The sequence below is a fragment of the Cebus imitator genome, unplaced genomic scaffold, assembly GCF_001604975.1.
Source record: "Cebus imitator isolate Cc_AM_T3 unplaced genomic scaffold, Cebus_imitator-1.0 Scaffold325, whole genome shotgun sequence".
In the NCBI taxonomy this organism is placed as follows: Eukaryota; Metazoa; Chordata; class Mammalia; order Primates; family Cebidae; genus Cebus; species Cebus imitator.
Window position 1 is genome coordinate 114,121 of NW_016107640.1, and position 22,006 is coordinate 136,126.

Sequence of the window (22,006 nt, forward strand, 5' to 3'; positions counted from 1 at the left end):
CTCAAACATAGGGAGTTTTTATAGATTGATGGTTAAGTTCAGTGGACCAAGTTTCAACCCCTCAGAAAAAATGACAGTGTAAAGGAAAGTATAAGGGCTTTGGAACTGAATGGCCTGGTGTTTAAAGCCCGGCACATTGACTCACTAGTTCTGTGATTTGGGGCCAGTTACTTATCTTTTTGAAACTCTCCTGTTTTCTTACCTTTGCAGTGGGATGATGCCAACCAGGTGCCCATCTGAGCTTTGACTGAGTGCTGATGATTCTCTCCACAGGAAAGGAATTTCTTCCTGGCCTTCCAGGTCTCTCGGCCTTCAGCACAGGTCTCTGTGCTGCAGCCACTGCCCTGGTGCTCTCAGTGATAGAGTTGCCATAATGAACCTGAAAGGCTGAGAATCAAGAGGGAAGCTGGTGATCCCTCGTCCACAGAAGAGGGTTCCAGTTCTCCCAGCTTCTCTCCTCACAGTGTCTACTAACAACTGTCATTTGCCGATGTAAGTAATAGTAAATTATTAAGAATGCTAATTATTTTACACAATCTGTTTTTAGCCCATTTTAATTAAATAAAACCTGGTACTCTAAAAAAAGAGTGGGTAAATTAGAGGTGATCTGAATTATTTCTGAAGATGTAAACTTGAAAGCTGAAGGAAGTTTGTATTATCCATGAAATGAGCTGGATTATTTAAGAAGACAAACGCATGAAGATAGTCCAAATGAATAACTGCTCAGGTTGACAATTATGGTTCCTTCAGAATGATGACATCATGAAAAACTGTCAAAAACAATGCAAAGTCCAAAGCAAATGATTTCGATGTCATATTCTTTCTCCACTGTTTAGGCATCTCTTCCTTTCATTAGATCGGTTAATATAATATAGAGGAAAGTTTGTTAAAGAAGCACTATTCAAATATAAGGTTTTTTTGCTGTCATAAATTGGAATTCAGTCTTAGTTCTAAATTGATTTTCTCAGGATAACATATATAGGACTAGGATACTAACTATAGACTACCCTGCTTCTTGACCTTTTCTGGGATATTAATATAATTAAGTTCTGGGAATTAACTTCCCTTCATGTCAGAGTGTGTTATAATCTATAGCACAGTTTTTCTTCTGGAAACTTCCATTTGCTGATGATTAAGTACACAATGTTGCAGTCATTTATATAGCCAGCTGAGAAGAATTCACAGGGAGACTGCAAAATCCAAACTGCATCTGGGTCATTTATTCTGTAACATTGTCTCAGGTCATTATTCTGCTCTTGCACAGAACATTTAGAGCATGGAAAATAACTAGGTTTACTACTGTTGTAACAATTTCAAGTTGTTCAATGTTCACCTTTTTTAAGACACAGAATTCTGTCATTAAAAAACACATTGACTTGTCTTTTCTCATTTTGCTCTCAATATAGGCACTTCCAAAACATGAAGAAGAAATGTATTTGACCTTGAAATCAGGTGCTAGAAAAATAGCCTGTCTAAATGTTACTTTTCACCTAAAATATTATATTATAGGGCTGCTCAATGGCACGGCTATAATAAAAAATCTGCCATCATTTTTTTTTAGCTCCTAGTTACACAGGCTTATAACTTCTTTAAAAGTCATTCCAAGGATCTTCAATTCCACTGCCAGTTCAGGAAAGAAAACACACACATACACATACACATACACATACACATACACATACACATACACAGGTGGTAATCTATTCAGTTTTTATTTTTTAACCCACCTACCTTTCCAAATCCATTTTTATAAAAACATTAAGTCCTGGATTTGAATAATGATTGAGAAGTTACTAGCATCATCTAGGTCTTAAAGGAGATGATAGGGATTAGGATATAGTCCAGTGATCACTGAGGCTGATATTTGAGCCTGGCTTTGTCACAATGAAATGCACAACCTTGAGGAAATCCCTTAACTTCTTAAGGCTTCTAACATCCCAGCTAAAATATGGTGTTGGACTTGATAATGTTTACAATTCTTTAATTTTTAGTTAGGACTTTAGTGGAATAGCATAAACATGGAAAGTCCTGGACTTTCCTCTCTGATGACTAATCCGAAAAACACATTTGCAGTCTCTTCAATTATTTGCTATTATCAGGTAATTATCAGAGTTTTCCTATTACATACTCTTCGTGCAGGGGATTAAAATCTAGTGAAAGAATGTATGTGAAATGTCAATAGTAAATGCCACATTCTTATTCCTCACTGATGATTTTAGTTTTAGTAGTAAACAACAGAGACCCACTCCAGAAGTTTTAGCAGAAAAGTCATTTATTTAAGTCTATTGTGAGCACTGCTAAGGACAACTTACAGTTCAGAACTGTGGAAATGTGAATATCGCTGCTTTTGGCACAGGAAGCAGAATTCTCGCCACCACTGCTGTAGTCTGGACCCTATCACTAGAGCCACTGCCACAGATGCTTCTGAAGTAGACGTCTCTGCTGCCAGTGAGGCCAAATCCTGCAAGCACCTACTTTCTTGTATTGATGCTAATCTATAAGTGCATCTGATTTTAAGCCTAAGTCACGTACCTGAATCCTGGCTTCACAGTAAATTGGGAAAGATATTTTGTGTTCTATCTTGGGGAGGTAGCAGTGGGTAAAGTGAGAAATTTTCCCCAACTACAAATAGTGTTCCAAGAGCCTGAGAAACCCCCCCAAAAATCTATGTCTATTATAATCTTCTCAGAGCAAATTTTAAGTAGCGTGAACTTTATATATTTTTATGTATAAATGTTAGATGTTATTATCTTTGTAACTGTTATATTTTATTTTAAATAATGTTAATTTAAGTACTTGTATTGTTTTGCATTTGGATATTTTTTGGGTATTTTTCCTCAGTATTTAAACAGACTCACCAAATATTTACTGATAATTTTTGAAATTCTCATACATATCAAGTAATCCATCCAGGTGGTTAAGGCATTCTAAGTCACAGAATGAGGTAGGAGGTTGGCCCAAGTACAGGTCATAAAGGCCTTGCTGATAAAACAAATTATGGTAAAAATGCTGGCTAACACCCACCAAAACCAAGACAGTGCGGAGAGTGACCTCCGGTTGTCCTCACTGCTCGTTATATATACACTAATCATAATGCATTATCATGCCAAAAGACCGTATACAAATGCCGTGGCAGTGTCTGGAAGTCACCATATATGGCCCAAAAGGTGGAGGAACCTGCAGTTCTGGGAATTGCTAACCCCTTTCCAAGAAAACTCATGAATAATCCACCCTTGTTTGGCATATAATCAAGAAATAATTACAAAAATAGCCAATCAGTTGCACTGGGGCTGCTGTGCCTATGGAGTGGCCATTCTTTATTCCTTTTCTTTTTAAATAAACTTGCTTTCACTTTATCTATAGACTTGCCCCACATTCTTTCTTGTGTGAGGTCCAAGAACCCTCTCTTAGGATCTGGATCAGGACCCCTTTCTGGTAACACATGGGCTAATGTCTCCCCAAGCATGCTCCACTCTAACCACTGCAGCCTGTAGAAACCACTGTTCTACTTTCTACTTCTGAGATACCAGCTTTTTTAGATTTCACATGAGTGAGATCATGTGGTATTTTTGTCTTTTTGTGCTTATTTTACTTAACATGTCCTCCAGATTCTTCCCTCGTTTTGCAAATCACAGGATTTCCTTATTCTTTTATGGCTGAATAGTATTCCATTGTGTATGTCTATCACATTTTCTTTATCCATTCATCTGCTGATAGACACATAGGTTGATTACGAATCCTGGCTATTGTGAGTAGTGCGGCAATGAATATTGTAGTTCAGATATCTCTTTGACATACTGATTTCATTTTCTTTGGCTACATACCCAGTAGTGAGATTGCTGGATGATATGGTAATTTTATTTCTAATTTTTTGAGGAAACGTCATACTGTCTTCCTTAATGGCTACATGAATTTGCAGACTTATCAGCAGAGTTAAAGCGTTCCCCTCCTTCACCTTCTTGCCAATACTTATGTCTGGTCTTTTTGGTAATAGCCATACTAACAGGAATGCGGTGAGATCTCATGTGGTTTTGATTTGCATTTCCCTGATGATTGCTGAGGTTAAGCATATTTTCAGATATATCTTGGCCATTTGCCTGTCTTCTTTTGAGAAATATCTACTCAGATTTTTTGCCAATTTTTTATTGTTTTTTTCTTGCTATTGAGTTGTTTGAGTTCCTTATATATTTTGAATATTAACCCCTTACCAGATGCATAGTTTGAAAATATTTTCTCCCATTCAGTAGACTGTCTCTTCATTATGTTGATTGCAATTTTTTCCCGCTTCCTGACTCATCTGTTTCTTTCTTTTTTCTTTTCTATTTGGGCATCTTGCTCTGCCTCTTTTTCCTTTTTCCTTTTCTAATTGATGTGTTTTGATCTCTTTTATTTTGGAAGTTTCCTACATAATTCTGGTGATCCTTTGTTTTTTATTATAATGTAAATTTGAAGTACTACAATCTGAGTTGGCATTTTTTGTGTAAGGTATAGATCTGGCAAATCCTTCAGCAGCATACATGTACTCACCCATTTGCTTGAGAAACTTGCAAATGTCATTCTTTTGAGGACTTTTTCTGGAATCATTCCATTTCTTTTGAGAAAATGTCTCTGGTATCCTGTACAGGGGCTATCTGCCTAGCTGTAAGCATTCTTATGGCTGATGTCATTACAGCCCTGGGGTTTCTATTCCACATTTAGACTTTGTCCTAATCTCCCTCTATTGGTTGGGCAGAGTCTGGGGTCTTTCCATTCCATTTGGTGGTGAAATGGGGTGAAGTTGGGCAGACAGGTAAACAAAGTCAAGCATTTTGTCATAGATAGAAACAGAACTCTGGGAAAGCATTAGAGGTGAATGAGAAATACCTTTTGCTGAGGGCTCAGAAGAGGCTGCAAAGAATAATCATCACAGCATCGGGGTTTTGAAGTAACCTCCAGGCACACTGATTAATGAGTGGGAGGCAGAGATGGACAAATAAAAGCATTTCCAAGAAGAGGTATCTGTGTAAAACAAAGAAGGCTTGGAAAACTATGGTCCATTTCTGAAGCATCAAGGGCTTCAATGCCATAACATTGGCAATTAATAAATGAATTAGAACAGGGAATTAGCACTTTATCTAGTTCAAAGATAAACAATTTTTTAAAGGATCTAAGGCCTTTGCATTTCTAATCCTAAATTTGAATGTTACTTTATTTGCTTAGTTCAGTCTGTACTAGTTAATGTATTTCAATTGCGTCACTTGCTACTTGTATTTAACAACACATCATTTAACATCTTTGGTTCTCAATTGTCTCATCTGTAAAATGGAGCTGCCTGTATCATTCAGGGGTTTGAGTTGTATGCAAGATAAAGCAACATGCTCATCTAAATAGAAAAGGATTTTGTGAAAGGATATCGGATCTCTCCCAGGAAATAGAAAACTAAGTTTGAATATTACACAATCCTGAAAAAATCCAAAATCATACTGCATAACTAGTACCATCATCACTGCCACCAGCTGGGCACAGAACCCGGGTCCTGCACCACTGACACTCTGCTAGTGTCCTCGGATGCAGCCACTAGACATATTGAGGCTTTGTAAACCAGATGTGGCTGTGGTGCTGCCATCTCCCTTGCAAGAATGTGTTTTGTCTAGAGCTGTGGGTCTGACTGGCAGAACCTAGAACACGTGTTCATGCCCTGTGTGAACAGGAATACTGAATACTGAACAGTTAGCAACAGATTGTTTACAACTTCTTCAGGAAAAAATAGGTTCTGCCTTGTAAAGAGGGAGGTGCATTCCCAACCATAGAAAGCAGAGGTAGAAACTGAATTGTCCATAAAAATGACCAGTGCCCACAGAGTTTAGGCTTACCAAAATGTTTTTAGAAGATACAAGACACTATAATACAAAAAACTTTAAAACGTCAGACATTATTACTATTGTTATCCCTAGCACCTTCTCATCAAAAAAAGTTCTTGAATAAGTTCAGTATCATTGATTAATGTGCAACAAATTACCCTCAAAACTTAGTGGGGTCTACGTAATAATAAAAAGACCTTTATCATTGCAGAGTATCTGTGGTACAGGGATTCAGGAATGGCTGAGCTGTGTGGTTCTGGTACAGTGTTTCTCATAAAGTTGCAGTCATGATGCCAGCTGGGACTCACAGCCTGACGGAAGCTAGGGGACTTGTTTACAAGCTGGCACCTTCACAGGAGGAGGCCTTGGTTTCTTGATGGCTGTTGGAAATACACATCTGTTCCTAAATGCATGGGCCTTTCCACAGAGCTGCTGGAGTGGCCTCCCCCAGCAAGAGGAAGTTACAACGTCATTTTACAATCTACTCATAGTTGTTCTCCAATATGTCTATCATGTTCTTCTTGTTGGGAGGTAGTCACTAAGTATAGTCTACAGAGGGAAATAAGACTTCAATGGAGGGAGGAGTTTCAAATAATTTCTGGACATATACTAAACCATCACAGGTTATTATTATTTCACAGATTGACTGAACTAATTACCCTAGGCATAATTTCTAGTCATTTTTTGTTTCATAATATGTCAGAGGATCTTTCTGATTGAAATTACCACATCCCCTCCAAAGATATTTATTAGATCTGGCAAAAATCTTTCAGTGCTGAAAAGGAAGAGGGGTTCACACTGCATAACATCTTATCAGCAAAGAAACACATCTCAGTAATAAATGAAATATGTGTCCTTTTGTTCAGACACTTGAATCCTGCAGTATAGAGATTAACAGATTAAAAAGTAAGACATCATTGTCTGGCTATCCCTATTGATGTGGTGGGAGGAAAGGTAGGAGGCAGTTTTTGTAAGTCAAGGCAATTTTCTGAGAACGCCAAAGCATTCTAGGAACACAAACTTGAGTGTCTTCAGAGGCCAAGCAGGTAGAATAGATGGGTGAAGACTAAAGGGGGTGGTGAGGCCTATAACATTCAAATGCCAGGTAAAAACAATAGCAGCAATACCAGGCCAACCAAACAAACCACCTTCCAGTGTCCAGTGCTGAGGTCTAAGCTCTAATTTGCTTTGCTTTGCTTTTCCAAATTAAAATTTGGAAACAAATGCATGCAAGTGGGAAGCAGGCATATCACAAAGCATCTATCTGATGGTCTATCAGCTATTAAAAAGGATGATTATGAAGACAGTGTAGCAACAAGGAAAACTTATAATGTCATGCTTAAGGGAGAGGATATAAACCCTGCCTGTATAACATTACAAATACCTAAATACTTTTTAAAAGAGGCAAGAAAGAAATACACTGAGAAAAGGATACTCAAGTTTCTTTTAGATTGCTATGGTTTAGGATATCTATTTTTTCTCTTTTTCTTTTCTATATAATTATTTTAAGGTATATGTATTTAACCTTGGAAAACAAATTATACTGAAAGTCCAGCCATGTTTTAAAGAAAATTTATCATTTATTTCACTTTTAAAAATGAAATGCTTCACACATTTGAACGTCAGCCTTGTTCAGGGGAGATGCTAGTGTCCTCTGCCTCATTCCACTTTCAGTGTGTGTGCTGTGGAAGCAAGCACAAAGTAAGCTCTTCTTAAAGAAGTTAGGGGAATTGTGAAATTTCATCTGAATGGGTGAGATATAAAATTGCATATCATGTTGTTTTTACTTTAGAACTTATAGAGCATTTTGTTATAATATCATATAATACATGCAGAAGAAAATAAGAAATAAAGTGAGGAAGGAACATACTATTACCATAACCAATATCCCTGTGTCAGGACCAGAGAAATATACATAGGTTGATATACAATCAAGGGTCTTGTGTGCTGGAACTTCCAGAAAGGAAGCCTTGGAGGCCTCTATTTTATCCCATAAGCCAGGCACAGGAAAAGCCCTGAGTCCAATCAAAGAAATAGCAATTCATGAGTAGGATGTAAAATAAATGAGGTGTGGATATCATTCTGTCAGTTGCTTCCTACTGACTAACCAGGAGCAGATAATTCTGCTTCTGAATTCATTAATTTTGGCAAAAGGTATTGTTGGTCTACCTAATTCAGCTTCTCTGTTTAACAGTCAGGAATCTGAGGCACGTTCACATTAGGATTTTAGTGTGAATTTTTGCTTTGGGGAGGACTCTTCATTTATAAACTATATTAAAAATTATATCTTACAATGTCAAATTAAATATATAGGCTCAGGTAAGCAAAGACTTTTATTCTAAAAGAGTACAATTTCTCTCTCCTGCAAAGGAGAGAAAGTGACTTGCAACAGAAGTCAGGCTATCGCATTTTGAAGGAAGCTTTGACCCTGAGATATGCAAACCTCTCAAGGGTTAGGCAGTAAAAGATCTTTTCTCTTCTAGGAAGGAACAAACAATGCTGGAAAGAACAGGATGTCGAAAAGTGGAATGAGCTAGCATGAATAATCTTACAGTAGAAAAGAGAAAATTCTACCATATGATCCCTCTATTTTCAGGAGGGAATCTTAAGGAGGGGTTATATGATGGCTCAAGCAAAAGGCAGGTCCAAGTTCAGGGGCCAGGGGAAAGGGAGAACACTAACTAAGATTGGGTGAATTCAAAGAAGCAGGTATTTTATCCACATTGGTCAGTGGGTGAAACAGTTCAGCTAATCATTAATGATGCAAAGAATGGGAATGTGGAATATCTGTGTTCAGCTTTGTCATAAAAAAAAAAAAACAAGGTTGACATCAGCAAGTCTTATGTAAGTCACATGGGAAAGGATGTTTCCTTGTATAAGCTGTTTACTGGAACACTAAGGGATGGGAGGGTTCCTTGAACCCTCCATGTTTTCCAGGATCACAGGACTTGGGTAAAGATCAACATGGTCAATGATTATATTGGTACAAAGACCAATACATTAAAACTGTATATTATAAGACTTTCTTTTACTTAAATGTTTTTTTTTCTTTTCTCTCTGCCCCCATTTTGTGGGCCCCCAAATTATCATGGATCCTAGGGACTATCCCTAATGGGTATGTCAGCCCTGATCTGAGAACAGAGAGTGAGGATCTCTAAGACCACTAAGCCAGCTACCGCAAAGCTCAGAAGAGAGTAACCAGGTCTAGACTTCTTTCCACGCTTGTGACTATGAAGACTATGGAGAAGGCTCTGCTCAAGAGGTGGGATGAAGTGTTGGGGATGAGGGGATGTGTGGGGACGTTAACTTTGGTATAAGAACCTGCAGACTTAGAAGGAAAGGATTGGTGAGGGAAATTCATTACGGAGTTGATGACTGGAAGTGCCTTAACAGTTGACTGTTCCAGGGACATCATTCAGCAACATATCTTAGGTATCTGCTACACACGTGGTGTCCCTGCCTTTACAAAGCTTACAGTCAAGCAGGGGAGGCCAACGCACAAGAAATAGTAGTCAGTTGTGACAAGTGTAATGACAGAGGGGAAAAAGTACATTAAGAGTGAGTAACAGGGACATGTAACCTGCATGGGGGAAGTGAAGTTCCAGATGAATCCCAAATAGAAACAAACCAGGCCCAGAGGATGCAGAAAGTGAGAGGAATGTTCTACTAGGAAACGTTGCATGCAGGAAGACCCAGGACGTGTGAGGTTCAAGAGGTGGAAAACCTGTGATCTTGCTTTGGTTTTGCCAAATAGCCTTAACATTTGGGAAGTCATAGATCAGTGAAAAAAAGGACCAGTTAAAATCTCTCCCCAGCCTGCTTCTAGGATTTTTAGAATCCAAGACTAAGGAGCCAATAGGATTTGGAGGGTAAAGTCATGTGACTCAGAAAACTTTAAATAAAAAAAAAAAAAAAAAAAAAAGCAGTGTCTCTCTACCTCATGTTTTTCTAAACCACCCAGTCATTCAGGTGAGGTGCTTGGTCCATCCACAGCAGGCTAGAATGGGGGTTTCAATGCTGAATTTTTCACCCACTCTTGATACTTTTGATGGCTTTGCCCTACTCAGGCTACATTTTTTGTTTTGTGCATTTTTTACTTTTTTCTTTGCTGACAGAGTCTTGCTCTGTCTCTTAGGCTGGGATACAGTGGTACAATCAGGGCTAGCTGCAGCCTCGACCTTGCAGACTCAGACTCCAGAGTAGCCGGTACTACGGGTGTGCAGCCACCACACCTGGCTAATTTTTGTATTTTTTTGTGGAGACAGGGGTCTCCTCATATTGTCCAGGCAGGTCTCAAACTCTTGGGCTCAGGCAATCCATCCACGTCAGCCTCCTAAAGTGCTGGGATTACACGCCTGAGCCACCATGCCCAAGAGGCTGCAGTCTTGAGGAAAACGTCCTTCCCTCCCTTATCTAAAGATCCTGGATATACTGCTTTCTTTTCTTTTGGGATAATACCAGCAGTGGGACTGCTGGATCATATGGTAGCTTTATTTTTAGTTTTTTGAGGAAACTTCAAACCGTTCTCCATAGCGGTTGTACTAATTTACGTTGCCACCAATGGTGTATGAGGGTTCCCTTCTCTCCACAGCCTTGCCAGCATCTGTTATTGCCTGTCTTTTGGATATGAGCCATTTGAACTTGGATGAGATGATATATAGTTGTTTTCATTTGCATTTCTCTGTTAATCAATGATGTTGAGCACCTTTTCATATGCCTGTTTGCAATTTGCATATCTTCTTTTGAAAAATGTCTTTTTGGGTCTTTTAGCTGTTTTTATATTTATTTACTTATTTAGAGATAGAGTCTCACTCTGTCACCCAGGTTGGAGTGCAGTGGTGCAATCTCAGCTCACTGAAGCCTCCACCTCCCCGGTTCAAGTAATTCTTCTGCCTCAGTCTCTGGAGCAGCATCAACTGCAGGCATGTAGTTGATTTTTGCCCAGCTAATTTTTGTATTTTTAGTAGAAACAGCTAATTTTTGTATTTTTAGTAGAAACAGAGTTTCACCATGTTGGCCAGGATGATCTTGAACTCCTGACCTCAAAGTGATTCACCCACCCCAACCTCCAACAGTGCTAGGATTACAAACATGAGCCATTGTGCCCAGCCTTTGGCCCATTTTTAAACTGAGTTATTGTATTTTTTCCTATAGAGTTGTTTAAGCTCCTTAGTACAACCACCATGGAGAACAGTTTGGAGCTTTCCCAAAAAGCTAAAAATAGAACTACCATATGATCCAGCAATCCCATTGCTAGGTATATACCCAAAAGAAAGGAAATCAGTATATCAAAGAGATATCTACACTCCCATGTTTATTGCAGGACTGTTCACAATAGCCAAGATTTAGAACCAACCTAAGTTGTCCATCAGCCAATAAGCGGATAAGGAAAATGTGATACATATACACAGTGGAGTACTACTCAGCAATAAAAAGAATGAGATCCTGTCATTTGCAACAACATGGATGGAACTGGAGATCATTATGTTAAGTGAAATAAGCCATGCACAGAAAGACAAACTTCACATGTTCTCACTTATTTGTGGGCGCTAAAAATTAAAACAATTTAACTCATGAAGATAGAGAGTAGGAGGTTGGTTACCAAAGGCTGCCAAGGGAAGTGTGGGGTGGGGGAGTGGGGGGGGTGAGAATGGTAAATGGGTAGAAAGAAACAGAAAGAATGAATAACACCTACTACTTGGTGGCACAGCAGGGTGAATGAAGTCGATAATAATATAATGGTGGAGTTAAAAATAACTAAGAGTATAATTGGATTGTTTGTAACAGAAGGGATAAATGCTTGAGGCGATGGAAACCTCATTTACCCTGATGTAATTATACATTGTTTGTCTGTATCAAAATATGCCATATACCCCATAAATATATACACCTACAGTGTCCTCCCAAAAACACATTAACAACAAAAAAGACTGAGGTTTTGATTCTCTGCCAGTGCCTAGGGTCAAGAGTTCACGTAACCTGGGCTCTTTTGATGTACTGTCTCCCCGACTAATTCTCTCCAGCCCCGAGAGGACGGGAAACCGCAGGTTGCTGTCAGGCCTTTTCCAGCCGCCACCGCAAGTGAGAGAGGGAGGGAGGGAGGCGGAGGCCAGGGCTGCAGGAAGGGAGAGCGGGGTCACCGGCCCGCGGGCGGCTGGGGCCAGAACTGGCCGGGTCTGCGCGCTGGGGGCTGGGCCGGGCGGGCTGGGGCGGGGCGGGACCGGTGACCCTAAGGGGAGACCTTCCAGCCTGCTGCCCCGCTGCCCAGCGCCAGCCTGCGAGCCCCCGTCGTTCCTCCGCCCCTCGGCTCAGGTAAGGCAGGCACCCCCAGAGCTCAGCTCCCTGTGCCTGGCCACAGGCGGGGGTCTTTGGCTGGGCCTGGCTGGTGCAGCCGCGCGCCTTCCGGCTCTCAGAGCCCGGCGCAGAAGGGGACTGGGCCTGGCCCACGCTTGGATACATCTGGACGGGAAAGAGGGTGGGCGTGCGCAGCGCTGTCTCTAACCCCTCCCTTTTGCTCTAAGTTTTTGTCCTTGGGATTCGGAAAAGTACCTCTTCAAACTCTTTTCCAGAAGTGGCATCAGGAGTGAACAAAGCTGCTTGTCCCGCAGTATCCCTACCTGGGCTCCTGGGAGGAGTGAGCCCCTGATATGTTTAGGAACCTGCCTTTCGCTTATTAGGATAATTTCTTGGAACTATGGAATTGGACTTCCATGGAACAGAATCAGTTGAATTAATTATTTTTAAAAAAAAACTTTAATTTTAGGTCCAATTAATTTTAAAGCTGAGTTCAGGGGCAGGGAAAACTACCGGATAGGGCTGAGCCTGCTGGAGTGTGACAGCCTGGGGATGTGGGGACAGGGCTGGGGAAACTTTCCTCACTCTGCAGGTTGGGCTGAGTCGGCAATAAAGACTGCAGGGACAAGACTTTTGCCACTTGTAAAGTTGGATGAGAGGCAGGAGGATAAAGGGGGGACTGTCTGTGTTGATAAAATCTGGAAAAGGTGATGCACTGGGAATCCTTCCTTTGGAAACAAGTGCTTCCTTATACTATCTTCCTCATTTATTATAGCATTTTTGTATCCATTTCAATGCAGTTAACAACATTCTGTTAAACAAGATGTAAGTGTATGGTACGTTTGTCTTTGGCCCCCCTCCTAGTTTTGTGCTAAATGAGTTCAAGGTCAACTATTGGAGACTAGGTTACCTGTTGGGAATCTGTTTACCTCAAACATTCATTCCTCCAACCCTTGCAATTATGACTGCCAAAGCGCAATTTCTTTCTTCCCGGTTTAGCTCTCGCCACTTACTAACCAGCCCAAAAGGAAAGCAACCTCTTCTGTCATGCAAGTACTTGCGGCTAAGTTGGTCTTGTGCAGCTTTTTTTGTAAACATCACTTATTCCTTTGCCTTTTTTAATTCCTTCAATATTAAAATGTGCCAACAGTGTCTTCCGTAAAGAATGCAAAAAGGTGTAGGAGAAAGGGAAACTGCCCTTGACAGTGTCTAGGAAAGTGATGATTTTTAACCTAAAAATTAATATTTTATATTGAGTTCCAATGCTTTCACTTCTTTTGGAAAAGATATTTTAACATTATAAATATTTCGTCAAGAAAATGTTAACTAGGCTGGGTGCCGTGGCTCAGGCCTATAATTCAAACACTTTGAGAGGCCAAGCTGAGTGGATCGCTTGAGCTCAGGAGTTCCACGCCAGCCTGGGCAACGTGGCAAAACTTCATCTCTACAAAACTCAGCTTGGTGTGGTGGCGTGTGTCTGTAGTCCCAGCTACTAGGGAGTCTAAGCAGTAGGATGGCTTGAGCCTTGGAGGTCGAGGCTGCAGTGAGCCATGAATGCATGCTACATTGCACTCCAGCTTGGGTGATGGGGGCGGGGCCGGGGGGCGGCGAGGGGGGGGAGAGAGAGAGAGAGAGAGAGAGAATAAACTCTTTTTCCCTGTGTGTAAAATCTTCCATTTAACAGTCTCTACCCAATGAACTGAATGCTTTAGAAATCTGACGTTCTAGTTTATACATGCCTACTAGAATAGAAGAGTGCATTTGACTTGTGAAATAACTTAAAGGAACCTTGAAAATAATGGTATCAGTAAAATTTTAAGATTTCAATATCGTTGCATTCAGACATCTTTGTAGCTTGACAATTTACATATTCTGTCATTTAATAATAATAATGTTAGTAATAATGTTGCTCACAATAGGGGCCATCTTTTATGAATAATGCCTTTTTTCTTTTTTCTCAAGATGGAGTCTCACTCCATCCCCCAGGTAGGAGTGCAGTGGTGCTATCTTGGATCACTGAAACCTCCACGCGGTGGGCTCAAGTGATTCTCCTACAACAGCCTCCCTAGTAGCTGGGGTCACAGGCGCCTGCCACCATGCCCGGCTAATTTTTGTATTTTTAGTAGAGATGGGATTTCACTACGTTGGCCAGGCTGGTCTTGAACTCCTCACCTCAAGTGATCCACCCACCTAGGCCTCCCAAAGTGCTGGGATTATAGGCATGAGCCACTGCACCCAGCCCTTTATGAATAATTCTATCAGTACATCATAAACGGTATCTTTCCGGAGGCCTTTTCTGTACTTGGTATTTTTTTCTCAATTGTAAAGCTTTGTAGATTCAGTTCTTCTCCAGGCTGAATTGGAAGCAGGCAGATGTGGTGGAGACTAAAAGTATCTATTTCTGCACTAAAAGTATCTATGTCTGCACGGAGGTCTAGCCCCAGGTCAGCTTTGAAGTCCTTGCAAGACCCCTTCCTAATTAACTTGGGGTACCCAGAAGTTTCTTAATTTGTCTTCAAAATGAGAGGATTATCTTTGGTCTGAAAAGACATTTGGACCCCCTTGAACTTTTCTAAAAAATACACATTTTCATTTACAAAGCTAGATATTGCTGCTCTAGGGGAACATTGATTCTCCAGCAGTGTATCTTTACATGCTGACTACCACCTCTGCCCCCACCTAACCAGTATAGTTCAGTGATTAAGAATGTGAGTTTTTCATACACTGACGCGATCTGTTTGTTTCCTAGCTCTGACCTTAGGCAAGTTACCTTACTTATGTTCTCCAAGACTCATTTTCTTCACATTTAGAATAGTGATAATAATGCATACTGATATTATGAGGACTGTATGAAGCAATGCACATAATGTAAGCAACACAGTGTCTGCAACTTAACACATAGTAAATAGTAACGATTTTTTACTTTGACACCGACTCTTCCTCACTCTTTCTCTTTTTTTTTTTAAGTTGAAATTTAACTGGGAAAAATGTAAAGCCCTACACAATAAGTGTTTAAAACAGTAAGCAAGTACAGGATGAGGGAGATGTAATTTACTGAACCAATCAACTTTTGGTTAATTGACATTTTGTTGCTTATGAGTCAGCAGTGAGTTATGAGGGCCTGTGTGTTAGTCCTTTCTCACACAGCTTGCTCTAAGGACATATACGAGACTGAGTAATTTATAAAGTTTAATTGACTCACATTTCCACACGTATGGGGAAGCCTCAGGAAACTTATAATCGTGGCGGAAGGCACCTCTTCACAGGGTGGCAGGAGAGAGACTGAGTGCCAGTTGAAGGGGGAAGCCCCTTGTGAAATGATCAAATCTCACGAGAACTTAACTATCACGAGAACAGCGTGAAGAAAACCACTCCCATGATTCAATTGCCTCCCACTGGGTCCTTCCCACCACAGGTGGGGCTTATGGGAACTACAATTTCAATTACCTCCCACTGGGTCCCTCCCATCACAGGTGGGGAGTATGGGAACTACAATTTCAATTACCTCCCACCGGGTTCCTCCCATCACAGGTGAGGATTATGGCAACTACAATTCAAGATGAGATTTGGGTGGGGATGCAGCCAAACCGTAACCAGAGGTGGGGGGGGGGGCATGAGGGCATCCTGAAAACGCTCCTAATTCCCCAATCCGAGGTTCTTGGCCTCTCTTACCCCAGAGAATGGGGAAAGGGGCCATGGAGGCGTGGTTAGTTTGCTGTTCGACTACATGTCTTGGACACAAAGAGTTTTGCAGAGAGCAATTTATTAGAGAGAGAGAAAGAGAGACAGCTCCCAAGCTGCCGTGGGAGGGGATCCAGAGAAGCATTCCATATAGGGAGGGAGCAGCGGGATTTTAACCCTTGAGTTATTCCTTCCCCATTCATGTTGTCATCCGCTGAAAGGAGTTCTTTCAAACTTCCTCTGGAGTGATTGACTTTTGACTCTGATACCAGATTGGCTGCTTGGTCCACAAAAGATCTCCCTCCTCCCAGAGCTTTTGGACAAAGAAGCCCACCTGGATTTTTCTACCTAGCCCATACATGGAAACCTAGACAAATAACTTTACATTTGAAACCCCTCTGGTTCTAAGATGGAGGGGTTGGAGCTGGGAAACTCCTGCCTTTGAAACCATGCTCCTTGTGGACCCAGGAAGAGAAGTTTTTCTTTAACACAGTCCCTCAGTCCCCCCTCTGAACAGGAAACTCCCACTGCTGTTGGGACATAGGCATCGATTGCTCTTTAACTACTTCCTGCTGAATTGGGGTGAAGAAGCCTCATGGCCTCAATTCTAGAAGAAACAAATTTGACAAGAAGATTAAAGATGAGAGACCCTAAGGCCAACAATAATAGAATGGTTATAAAAGGGCCTAGAAGAGGGTAGAGCCAGGACAGCCAGTTGTTAAACTCCACAATCCTGTTTCTTGAAGTTCTTTAGTCCTGTCTTTGATTCGGTCCCTGAGTTCTTTAACTTTGTTTAAGACAATACCTGATTGGTTTACAAAGTAGCAGCATCCTTTTCCTAAAAAGAGACAGGTTCCTCTTCTCTCTGCTATTAACAGATCCAGGACCCTTCTATTTTGAAGAGCCATAGCAGCTAAAGAGTTAAGCTGCTTCTGCGGAGAAAATTAGCAACTTTTCTCCATGTCATTATTTAACTCTTGAGATAGCTTACAGTAAAACTGAATAGAGGAAGTAACTTCTCCAATGCCAGTACCAAGTTCTCCTATTATTCCACCCCCAGCTCCCACTATGAAAGGAATAATTGGAGTGTGAGTATGGCATGACCTTGGCAAGAAAAGACTGCACCTGCGAGTTGGTGTAAATTGTCCTGGGGGGCACTAGGAAGGAGAATAGAAGAGTTATTAGGCCAATCGGTAGGGGAGACTGCACAGAGTTCAGTCACTGTTAGTAAAGTCAAGAGTGGTAGTCCTGTTAATACCAGGATGTAAGTTAGACTCATGAGTAGTTCCTTCCCAGAGGATCTTGTTGGAAAAGCATATGCAGATCTTCTAATGGCTCACAGGGATATGAAGGGTTGTCTCCTGGAACTTTAGGCTGCAGAGTGTAGGGTCTATGATTTTCTTCAGGAGGTGTCCAAGGCTTTAGTGGAGTGTGATGAATCCATGAGTCAGTTTTCACCACTTTAACTGCCACACTGGGGTAGACAGAATAACCGAAAATGGTCCTTCCCAAGATAGGCCTAGAGAGGGAGAGTCTGAGGGGAGAGATTTAACAAGCACCAAGTCTCCCGGGAAGAACAACTCTTTCTCCTTTTCCCTAGGGTGTCCTTCAGGTAAGGTCCTAAGAGCCTGTTGGTACTTAGCCAAGGAGTTTATATCTTTTATTAGATCTGCTGTTTCCTTGTCTAATATGAGATCATTAGTAAGAAAGGGCTGTCCATAAAGCATCTCATAGGGGCTAGGTCCCATTTTCTGAGGAGAGTTTCGAGCCCTTAAGAGTACTGTCAGTAATAGAAAAGGCCACGGGAGTTGGGTTTCCAGCTACATCATGTGAAGTCCATACAGTTAGATCTTTCCCCTGCACTATTTTAACAGCTTCTGATATATATATATATATATATATCATATATATATATATATATAATATAGCCACCGTGGCTACAGCCTGCAAGCAGTGTACCATCTTTTGCTACTGCATCAATTTCCTTACTTAGGTATGCCACTGGTTGTGGCATGGTACCCTGAGTCTGGGTGAGAACCCCCAGTGCCACTCCTGACTTTTCCGTAACATATAAAGTGTTCCCTGTAGGAAGGCTTAGAGCTAGAGCCTGCAGTAGTGCCTGCTTCAGGGTCTGAAAGGCTGCCTCAGCCATAGGGTCCCATTGTATTAGATGGGTGTTAGCTTTTTGGATTTCCTTAATCAGAGTGTATAGCGGTTTGGCTATTTCACCATATCTGGGAATCCACAATCAGCAGAAACCAGTTATTCCTAAGAATCCCCACAACTGTTTTAAGGTTTTTGGATGGGGGAAGACCAGTATGGGTTGGAGACGTTCTCCATCAAGGGCCCAAGTGCCCTTAGACAAGACAAGCTCTAGGTATTTTACCTCTTGCCTACAAAGTTGGGCTTTTGATTTGGAAACCTTATATCCACAGGTGGCTAGAAAATTTAGAAGGTCCTGGGTGGCCTGCTGACACTGGGTTTCTGAGTCAGCAGTTAAAAGTAAGTCATCCACATATTGAAGAACCAGGGTACCTGGATATGAAAAATGACTAACGTCCTGGACTAGAGCCTGGCTAAACAGGTGGGGGCTATCTTGAAAGCCCTGGGGTAACACTGACCAGGTGAGCTGAGAATTCTGGTCTAAAGGGTCTTCAAAGGCAAACAGAAACTGGGAATCAGGATGTAATGGTACACAGAAGACGGTATCCTTAAGGATCACGACTGTAAACCATTGTACCTCTCCTGGTATTTGAGAGAGCAGGGTGTATGGGTTGCATACAGCTGGGTAAAAAGGGATTCCAGCTTCATTAACAAGCCTGAGATCTTGCACTAGCCTCCATTGTCTATTAGGTTCTTATATTCATAAAATTGGAGTATTACAAGAGCTGTTACAGGACTTTACTAGACCCTGAGCTTTTAAGTTTCATACGATATCCTGCAGTCCCTTTTTGGATTCCAGTCTTAGGGGGTACTGTCTCTGGTAAGGAAAATAAGTGGAATCCTTTAGTCTTATTCAAATTGGACATGCATTTTTTTTGCCTGCCCAAATTGTCCCTCCATTGCCCAAAACTCAGGATTAATCCATTCTTCAAATAATGGGCAGCCGAGAGGGATTTCCTCCCTGACGATGTTCGTATAGATGATGGCTCCTGCTGTGGCTAACATGTTCTTCCCTAGTAAGGGAGTGAGACTTTCTGGCATGATGAGGAAGGCCTGGAGAAGAGTATCTCTCCCCAGTTACAGCTTAGGGGCTGGAAGAAATATTGGGAGGCTGCTTGTCCTAGGACTCCTCGGACATCTACACACTTGGAGGACAACCGTCCAGGACAGGAAAGCAAAACTGAGAAAACCACACCACTGTCCAGGAGAAGATCGACCACCTGGCCCTCTATGGTCAGCTTTACCCGGGGCTTGGTGAAGGTGATGGCTTATGCTGGTGCTTGCCCTAGGCACCCTCAGTCCTGCTGTTGGGTCATCTGGTTAGCCACCTCAGGCCCTGGGAACCTTCATCCCCTGGGACACTGTGCTTTCCAGTGATCCCCTCGACACAGTGGGCAAGGACGAGGAGGTGGTCCATTCTTTGGGGATGATCACTCTTAAAGTGTCCCAGTAGGCCACAGTGGCAGCAAGCTCTGCCAGACTGGCAGCTAACCCAAGACTTTCTCTCTTCTGAGCCCTTGGGTCTGCTTGCCTGAAGGCCATGACTAGGGCTGCGGCTTTTCTCTGGTCCCTCCTGTTCCTTTCAGCCTGTTCCTCCTGGTCTCTATTATAGAACACCGAGGTTGCTAGATTTAGTAATGTTTCTAGACTCTGTTCTGGCCCCAGGGCCAGCCTCTGGAGCTTCCTCCTAATGTCTGCTGCTGATTGCGTAATAAATTTGTCTTTTGGTATTAGCTGACACTCAATGGAGTCTGGTGACAGCGGACTATACTTTCTTAAGGCCACCGGTAACTGCTCAAGGAAGGCTGTTGGGTATTCTTCCTTTCCCTGAGTTATGGTGGATAACACTGCATAGTTCATGGGCTTTTTCCTAGTTCTCCTTAATCCCGCAGGTATGCAGGTCAATAGGTGCCTACGACTCCTGTCCCCCTGTTCTGAGTCAGGATCCCAGTGAAGGTTCGTGCTAGGGACCGCTCGTCTACCTGTAGGGAATTTATCCTTCTCCTCTGGCGTCATTTGGTCATGTACTTGACTAAGGTACCAGGTGTCCCCAAACTCTTGAGCCAGTACTAGAGCAGCCTCTCTGTCATTGCTGATTAGGGTCTGACTAAGTACTAACATGATATCTTTCCAATATAATTCAAAGAACTGACTCAGGCCCTGCAGAACATCTGTGTACTTGTCTGAGTCATCTGAAAATTTTCCTAAGTCTGTCTTGATTTGCTCTGAGTCAGAAAGTGAAAGGGGGTCTGTACTTTGGTTTGGCCAAATTCTCCTCCTGCTGCCTGTAGGGGGCAGAGTTGGGGCATCCTAGTAGCCTGAGGTGCCTTGGCAGCTTGGCCTTCCCTGACTCCTCTTGGGTTATAGGAGCTGAGGATACCTGGTCATCATCAGTGGAGGGCGGAGCTACAGGGAGGCCTAAATATGGGGGTAGTCCTGAGGAGGGGCCAGTAGGGTGTAGGTTTCAGGCCTTACATAGCCAAGGATTATCTCTCAAAGAAAAGAAAACTTGCACATATGGGACCTCAATCCATTTGCCTTCCCTCTTACAGAACACGTCTAATTGTAGAGGGTGTTATAATTTATACTTCCTTTAGGAGGCCAGGTTTCTGCACTGAACAGAGAGTATCGCAGCCACACTATTTGGCAAAGAAAAATGAGCTACTGCTGCTTCAAATATCTTAGGTCAAATTGGTCCCAGTTATCCAGGATACACTTTAAGGGTGACTTTGCCTTGGGAAGAGTAGCACCGTCTGAAATTGAACACAGGGATGCAGGCATCCCCTGTTATTCCTTGCAACTGCTAGCCCTGGGGCGTCCCCCAGTTATAGCACATTGTAGTTTCCTTGCACCCTAGATGCATGATCATCTTCTGGGCCCTCCCATGTTCCAGGTTTAGTCATGCTTACCAATATCATGTAAACACACTCACTGTCTGAATGTCCTTATGGCCACCTTAAAGACATGGGGACTGCCAGGTTTAGTGGTCCTGTACCAGTGCATCCTTGAAGAACTAGGCCAGTGAGCTTCGGCAATGGATTCCAATATTCACGAGCAAGAGTTCAATTAACATAGGCCTGACCATAAAACTGTCCCAGGAAAATAAACTTCTTGAGATGGTCCTCTAAGCACAACAATCTTAAAGAAGGTAATGGCTGGCCACATGCCCAAGGTGGGAACTATGCCCTCGGGACCCAGGCCTTCTCCCCTACCCTATTCTTCATTATAGGAATATGCCCTAGGGTTGTGGGGCCTGTAATTAACTCTTTGAGCCTCAGACCCGTTCTGACTATGGTATTCTTGATGGAGAAGTCCTGCTATATGGAGAGCCAATCCTAGGCAAGACAAATCATACATCATTGGATCTGGCATCACTCAGTTGGATTGGGAAATTGTGGGTGACAAGAAACACAATGTCTTATAGCCTCCAGTATCCACTGAAAGACTCTGGCTCTGTTAGGACATAACCTAGCACTGCTGACTAACGGAACTGGACCTGTGTATTGTAGGAGGCCCTCATGTGTAGGAAATATCTTAGAGGAAACAGCTGGGAAGAAGTTTGCCTTACAGAAATCTGGACCCAGGACGTTGGGGCCTGAAAGGCATAGGTGGCTTTTTCTTTGGAGGTTTAAGTGGGGCCCCAACCTCAACCAGACTGAACTGGGAGTTCAAGATCTTGCTCTTTCCTCCAGCGGGCCATCGGCTTGGCCCAGAGAAAGAAAGAACAGCAAGAAAGGGAAGCTGGTTCAGAGAAAGCCTGACATCTATGTCTTTAGACCATGATTTTGAAAGGCTGGGCATAGCTTGCATAGGCAGCTGCCACTTCAGCGGCCGGGGCCCAGCTGTTGCCTCCATGCATGGCCCCATGCAGGCCTGGTGGTCTGGTGCTCTTCACAGGCAGTGCCCACCCAGCCTTGCCTGCACCACTGTGCCCAGTCTTTACCTCCTTAACAAATTTAAAAGAAGCGAAAGGACAGATTAGCTAGCAAAAGCAGTCCGATACCACTCACTGCTCTGAAGTCCAATGT

At 42.3% G+C, this 22,006-nt stretch overlaps 1 protein-coding gene and 1 non-coding gene across 2 annotated transcripts in view; one reads left to right on the plus strand and one right to left on the minus strand.

The window, feature by feature from the left end:
* Positions 1 to 7,431: 7,431 nt before the first annotated feature.
* On the minus strand, positions 7,432 to 7,538 carry LOC119467744. Its single transcript, XR_005196349.1, has one exon. It is a non-coding gene; the product is annotated as a U6 spliceosomal RNA (small nuclear RNA).
* Positions 7,539 to 12,073: 4,535 nt separating this feature from the next.
* WDR72 (WD repeat domain 72) overlaps positions 12,074 to 22,006 on the plus strand; it is a 210,118-nt gene continuing 200,185 nt past the window's right edge. Inside the window, exon 1 of the mRNA XM_017504589.2 lies at positions 12,074 to 12,152. The gene's annotated coding sequence lies outside the window, so the exon portion shown is untranslated. The remainder of the gene's footprint in view (positions 12,153 to 22,006) is intronic.